We start from the raw sequence: 6,191 nt of genomic DNA on the forward strand, positions 1-6,191 counted from the left end.
ATTGGACCGTCCAGAGATTCACTTTACACTTTGCTTCAAATTTGTCCTAAAATTTGGTCTTCATTGCTTTGTTGATGCATCTGACAAAATAATGCAGTCAAATATTTAAGTGGCACAAAGAGCTATGCTTTCAAACAGAAAATTTAAGCTCTTCCCAATAAAAAGTGCAACTGCACCCCATCCAACCTCAAACTCTGGCAGAAATCAATGTAGGCAAATGGACAGAATTGGCTAAATAAAATGTTTATTTACATATTTCCATCACTTCGCTCTGTGAATACACCACTTTTAGTGGGAGTGCACTACGTGGTATAGTGGGAAGCTCAGTGAAGGTCTTGCTCCACACAGTCATTGGAATAATTTTTTCTTCCCTGTCCCCATCCACCAACTTGACCTCATCTTCAATCATCAGTCCAATAGCAAGGAATTCTAGAGTTGACTCGCATACCTAGTGAATAAAAACACAATTAGGTTTGCTCAGGTGAAAACTGAGAACAATTATATAACTCAAAGGTCACAAATAAGTCTATAAAGTTAAAGGTCAATTCATCACAGTCACATCACATGCAATTACTAGCCGGCATTCGGAGTTCGATTTGTTTGGGGAACAAGGCCAAACCAAAGCAAATGAATTGAAATGTTCTATTTACTGTTTATTTGTTTCAGTTTTTTCTCATTCATTCAAAAAACTCATTCATTCAAAACAACCTAAACTGAAATAAAATTCTTTTTCCATTTTACATCCTTTTCTTTACGCACCCATATCTTTGAATACTGTGTCGTGTTCAGAGACAGCCCAAATTCATTCGTCACGGCGTTCAGGTGACTGAATGTATACAAGACCCCGACCTTAATTGGGGTCAAGTTGGCCTCCCTCCAAATCCCCACTCTTACCACAGCTTCGTTCTGCAATAGTTTAAAACCAAATATTACTTCAGTCTGCATGTGTGAAGTGCAATAACAGTAAATCGACAGATTGCTTACTTGTTTTACGTAGACGATGCTCAATGGCACCAACATGCACTGACGTCATTCTGCTTGGCTGTTTCTAATTTGGAACAAACAGACATATGCTTGTGTTATCCTGCAATGTTAAATGCAAGGGAATACTTTTTTTTATTTTCAGCAGCAGTGTCCTTCTGGGCCAACATCTACAAAAGCAAAACTAGCATCCGACCTTGTCACTCATTTAGAAACTTATGCCAATTTGTTGAAGTGTCCAAATTTCCGGTGAGCATAAATCTAGGGCGCACACAATGCACTTGGCCATCGATACTCCCTCAAAAGTTGAGAATGAACCGCAATGTACCGCAATATCAGAAAAACACTATGGTGCAAACAAAAATTCCACACTGATGCAACAACCATACACTGGGAATAATAACAGAATATGTCCAAGAAAGCTCATAACATACAATTCAAAATATATATTTAAACATGCATGTGTGCGTGAAGTAAACGTACGCTTTGTACATTGCCTTCAATGGTCACCAAGTCCTCAGGAGTGTTCCTGATGACTTCAGTGACAGACGATGGCAATGACGGCAGTAAAATGAGCACATAGTGCCTCAACCTTTAAGGCTTCACTGCACTCTACCTCTGCCCCCATGTAGAGTTTGCTGCTCTTTTGCGTAAGGAGCACTTTGGGGGTTCCCGCCTCTGTCATGAAATTGCCGAAAACGTAACTGCTACCCTCTGTGACTTGGCTAGCCAGATGACTAAAGAGAGTCATCTTGTAAACGCTGGTACCGTCACAGAGGGCAACAGACGTGGCCGTCCATTTCATAGCTAGAAACACCATAATGCTTCCATCCTCTGGCCTGAATCTCCCTCCTCAACGCCACCACCTTCGCCGTCATCACTTTTCTCTCCATTCTGAAAGAGAAAGTGACAATCAATAAAGATCCGGAATGTTTGGGACCTTTTTTTTTTTTCCATATGATTCCAAGTATGTGAAGAGAATTTCTAAAAATTTGCAAAGTACTTCTCAATCTGGCATATGCATATCCCTCTGCAGCATTTGGGGACAAGGTGAAGCACTTTGCCTTCACTCGAACGAATTGCAAAAGGGATGACCGGAAGCGGCCAAAGCAACTTTAAATGTTGCTTGTTTTTGTAGCATGCGATTCTACTAATTTTCCTTTGTTTGTTTGTGTATCCAATTTGACTTTAAACCAGCAATGTTGTTCCTCGTTAACTCTAATTGCAAGCACATGGGTGTGGCGGTGTCCATTTTGTCCCATTGTGCACACGCGGACAGCAAAAGCCTTGCTCGCGGACTTCGAACGGCCTTTTTACGATATAGCATTAATTTTCACGGGTAAAACAGTATAGCAGATTTAAAACTATGCTTGTTTTAGAACTTATTTTCTGATCATCTGTTCACATTCATGCATCTGATGGAGTTAATTCATACCAAATTCATCAGGATGTACCTCCGAAAAAGACACTTTTGAGAACAGGACAATAGTATAGTATAGTATAGTATAGTATAGTATAGTATAGTATAGTATAGTAAATGAAACGAGAGGATCTTGGAATACTTCATTAACTTCCACCCAGTTGGGAAATGCTAATTTCCACGCCAACACAACAGTCCAGGTTAAAATAATTGATTAATAAAAGCACATGGCTCACAATGTTTATTGAAAATCAATTTTCGAGTTGGAGGGGAGATAGCTGACAAACCACTTACCTCTGTCGTCAGGTTTGCTCTAATGAGTACAGCTTGGAGTCTCCACCCACTTTTATGCATGGTGGAGCCTAAAAAAAAGATGTTTTGTCGTAGCGTTGAAATTTTATTAGTTACACAGATAACACTGACAACTCAACACATCCCTATAAATTCATCTGAAATGTGATTATACCATTGGGTGAACATGCTAGAGCAGGGGTGGGCAAACTTTCTGACTCGCGGGCCAGAATGGGTTAAAAAATTTGACAGAGGGGCTGGGCCAGGAGCATTTGAACACGCAATGTAATTGATTAAACCTGGGGATTGAAATGTGTGAAAAACAGACACAATTGAAAGTGCACATTTAAAGGAATCAAACGGAAACTGGAAAAAGATCAATGGAATCACTTTCAACATTCAGAGCATATTATTACCCAACGAAAGAAAGGGGTCTTTAAATTGAGAGCGATGTGCAGCACGTTAATTAAGCTACTGTAATAATAATAATAATAATAATAATAATAATAATAATAATATAATAATAATAATAATATTTTTTTATTTTTTATTTTACTGTTCTTTTCGCTGTACTGTACTTGTGTTGTACATTGTCAATAAATTTGAATCTAATCTAATCTTTTATCACAGACAAATTATTTGGGTTGATTTACCTGTTATGTTTCAGTGTGTACTTCCGCCTTCATCAGAGTATCACTGATGAAGTTGTGACGCGCCTTTATCAGCTGATGAATGAAGGTGCAGCTCACCTGTCAGATTTGACAGGTGAGTCACGCCCTCTGCTGTCCGTTCCCCCCTCCAGAATGCTGCTCCAGGTGGTAGAGAGCATGAAAGCTCCCTCATCTCTGTTGATGGTCCTCGGGCCCCGCTTGCGGAACTCGATGGCCTCCCTGATCCAACGCTGATGTTTGTTTTCTTCGGTGCGGATGACTCTGGCCTTTTCCCAGTCCATGATGTGATTCTCTCTTTTGCAGTGGTCGGTGTTGGCTGACTTGTAGTGTTCCTGTTCTGCTTGTTGTTTTATTGCTCTTGTCTTGTTGCTGTCTCCTTCTCACACTCCTTCTTGTGTTCTGTTTTTCTTGTAATGAAGTTCCTCCCTGTCTCCCCGATGTATGATTTATTGCATGATTTGCATGGGATCTCGTATATGGAGTTGCATTTGTTTTCCGGGTGGATTCTGTCCTTTGGGTGAACCAGTATCTGACGGACTATTGTGTGTGGTTTGACAGGTGTGTTAATGTTGTATTTTCTCATGGTTCTTTGGATGCGTTCCGTAATCCCTCTCACGTACGGCAACGTCACCATTCCTCTGTGTTCTTGTTTACTTGTTTGTTTTTTCTATCCCCCCTGTGTTGTTGTAGTTTTTGACCTGTCCTGCACCTTTAGTTATTGCCCATTGTGGATACTGACATCTTTTAAGTGCGTGTTGTACGAGTTTTTCTTCCTGTGTTCTGTCCGCCGGTTCCGTGATTATTGTTGTGCATTCGTGTAATGTTTTGACTACAGTTTATGTATAGTGGGGTGTTCAGATGTCCAGAGGAGGTATTGGTCAGTGTGTGGGGGTTTTCTGTGTACTTTTATTTTGATATCTCCGTTGTCTGTGTGGTGTATGTTGATGTCTAGAAAGGCTATGGATCGATCTGTTTCCTCTTCGTGAGTGAATTTGATATTGCCGGTGGTGTCTATGGTGTTGAGAGGTGTTGTGTATGTCCTGTTTTTATTTTTTCCAGAATGTCATCTACGTAGCGTTAACATAATGTGGGTTTATATATGTCCAGGGCTGTTGAGAGTGCTTTTTGTTCCAAGTCCTCCATGAAAAAGCTGCAAATGATGGCAGACAGTGGGTCTCCCATGGGGAATCCTTCTTTTTGTCTGTAAATTGTTTTCCTGTATTGGAAGTATGTGGAAGTGGCAATAAAATGGAGTAGTTGAGTGATGTCCTGTACTGTTAAATTTGTGCGTTTCTTGAGTGTCCTGTCTGCTAATAATCCGTCATGTACTGTGTTTATGGTGGCCTGTGTGGGTGTTTTTGTGACATGTGATATGAACATTTCATCGTTCTGTACTTTTATGTGGGTGAGTTCTGTGGCGAGTTTTTGTAGTGTTGATCTGTGAGTCCTAGTAGTGGTTTTATTATTTCTGTGAGTGCTTTTGAAAGGTTGTAGGTAACTGATCCTATGCCGTCTACAATGGGGCGGAGAGGTGTACCTGGTCTATGGATTTTTGGCGTGCCATAGATCCTGGGGATGATGTTTGCTGTGGGTTCTAAGTGATTGTATGACTGTTTGTCTATTTTATTTTCAATAAGTAGTGGTTTAAGTAATGCTTTGAGTTTATTTTTCTTGTCTTCTGTTGGGTCTTTTTTTACCACTTCATAGATGTCGTCCTGTAGTAACTGTCGCATCTGTTCTTCGTAAGTGTCTGTGTCCATGATGACTGTTGTTCTGCCTTTGTCTGCTGGGAGGATTGTGATGTCTTCATTTTTTGCTACTGTATTCATTGCTCTTGCTTCCTGTTTGGTAACATTGCCGGGTGGTGATTTAGCCGTTTTTAGTATACCTGCAATTTCATTACGTAGTGCTGCTTTCTGTCCTGGATTGTGTATTTTTTCGCATGCCAACTCCGTGGCTAAAATGAAATCCTCGTGGGGTATGTTTTTGGGTGTGATCGCGTAGTTCAGTCCTTTCGCCAGTATGCTGCGCTCTGCCTGTGTGAGTTTGTGACGTGACATGTTGTGAATCCATTTGTCGTTGATGTGTGTGCGGTCCTGTTGTATCTTCTTTTTTTGTGTGATGACTCTGTCTAATTTTCGGATGTGTCGTTTTTTGTGGCGGTAAATTCCTGTTCATGTATGCTATCCAAGTGTCTGTGTAGCTTTTCCAGGAAGTGAAATCCCTTGACGCATTTCTCTCCGTAACTTTCTCGTAATAGTTGTACTACGTTCATTTTGTCTTCACGTATAGATTATTTTACTGGTTCTTTATCTGTGATAAAGGTTGATTTACCTGACATGTTTCGGCGTGTACTTCTGCCTTCATCAGAGTGTCACTGGTGTAGTTGTGACACGTCTTTATCAGCTGATGAATGAAGGCGTGGCTCACCTGTCAGATTTGACAGGTGAGTCAAATCTCAGCATTCTGGAGGGGTGAACGGACAGCAGAGGCCGTGACTCACCTGTCAAATATTTTTCCCCTCATCTTTCTTCTTTGGGAACATAAGTTCGTTTCATTCACATTTCCAATTTGTCAGGCGGCTTTGTCACCCGACCAAATCTGGTAACAGTCCCTGTAGGTCAGAGGTGACTTCTGTTTCTTCTGAGTAGACCCCTGTCGGTCTCTACATAATACCTCGGACTGTTGGCTGATCTGATGACAGCTCCTGTGGTTCTCTCAGTGGTTGTCAGGTTTATTTTACTGACATGTGTACTATAAAGTAAAGAGAAAAGACTCAGCAAACAGAAATCACAATGAGACAAGAATATTAATTTGAATGTTCGCGC

The 6,191-nt window shown here is 40.8% G+C and overlaps 1 long non-coding RNA gene across 2 annotated transcripts; it reads right to left on the minus strand.

Moving 5' to 3' along the window:
• Positions 1–227: 227 nt before the first annotated feature.
• Positions 228–5,160, minus strand: LOC137840322 (uncharacterized). 2 transcript variants are annotated; one of them, XR_011086888.1, is made up of 6 exons: positions 3,346–5,160; positions 2,696–2,763; positions 1,598–1,875; positions 985–1,048; positions 760–906; positions 228–448 (listed from the first exon to the last, which is right to left on the minus strand). It is a non-coding gene; the product is annotated as an uncharacterized lncRNA (long non-coding RNA). The 2 variants fall into 2 exon arrangements; XR_011086887.1 differs by having other exon boundaries at positions 985–1,875.
• Positions 5,161–6,191: the final 1,031 nt, after the last annotated feature.

Source organism: Syngnathus scovelli, chromosome 5 (assembly GCF_024217435.2).
Source record: "Syngnathus scovelli strain Florida chromosome 5, RoL_Ssco_1.2, whole genome shotgun sequence".
Lineage (NCBI taxonomy): Eukaryota > Metazoa > Chordata > Actinopteri > Syngnathiformes > Syngnathidae > Syngnathus > Syngnathus scovelli.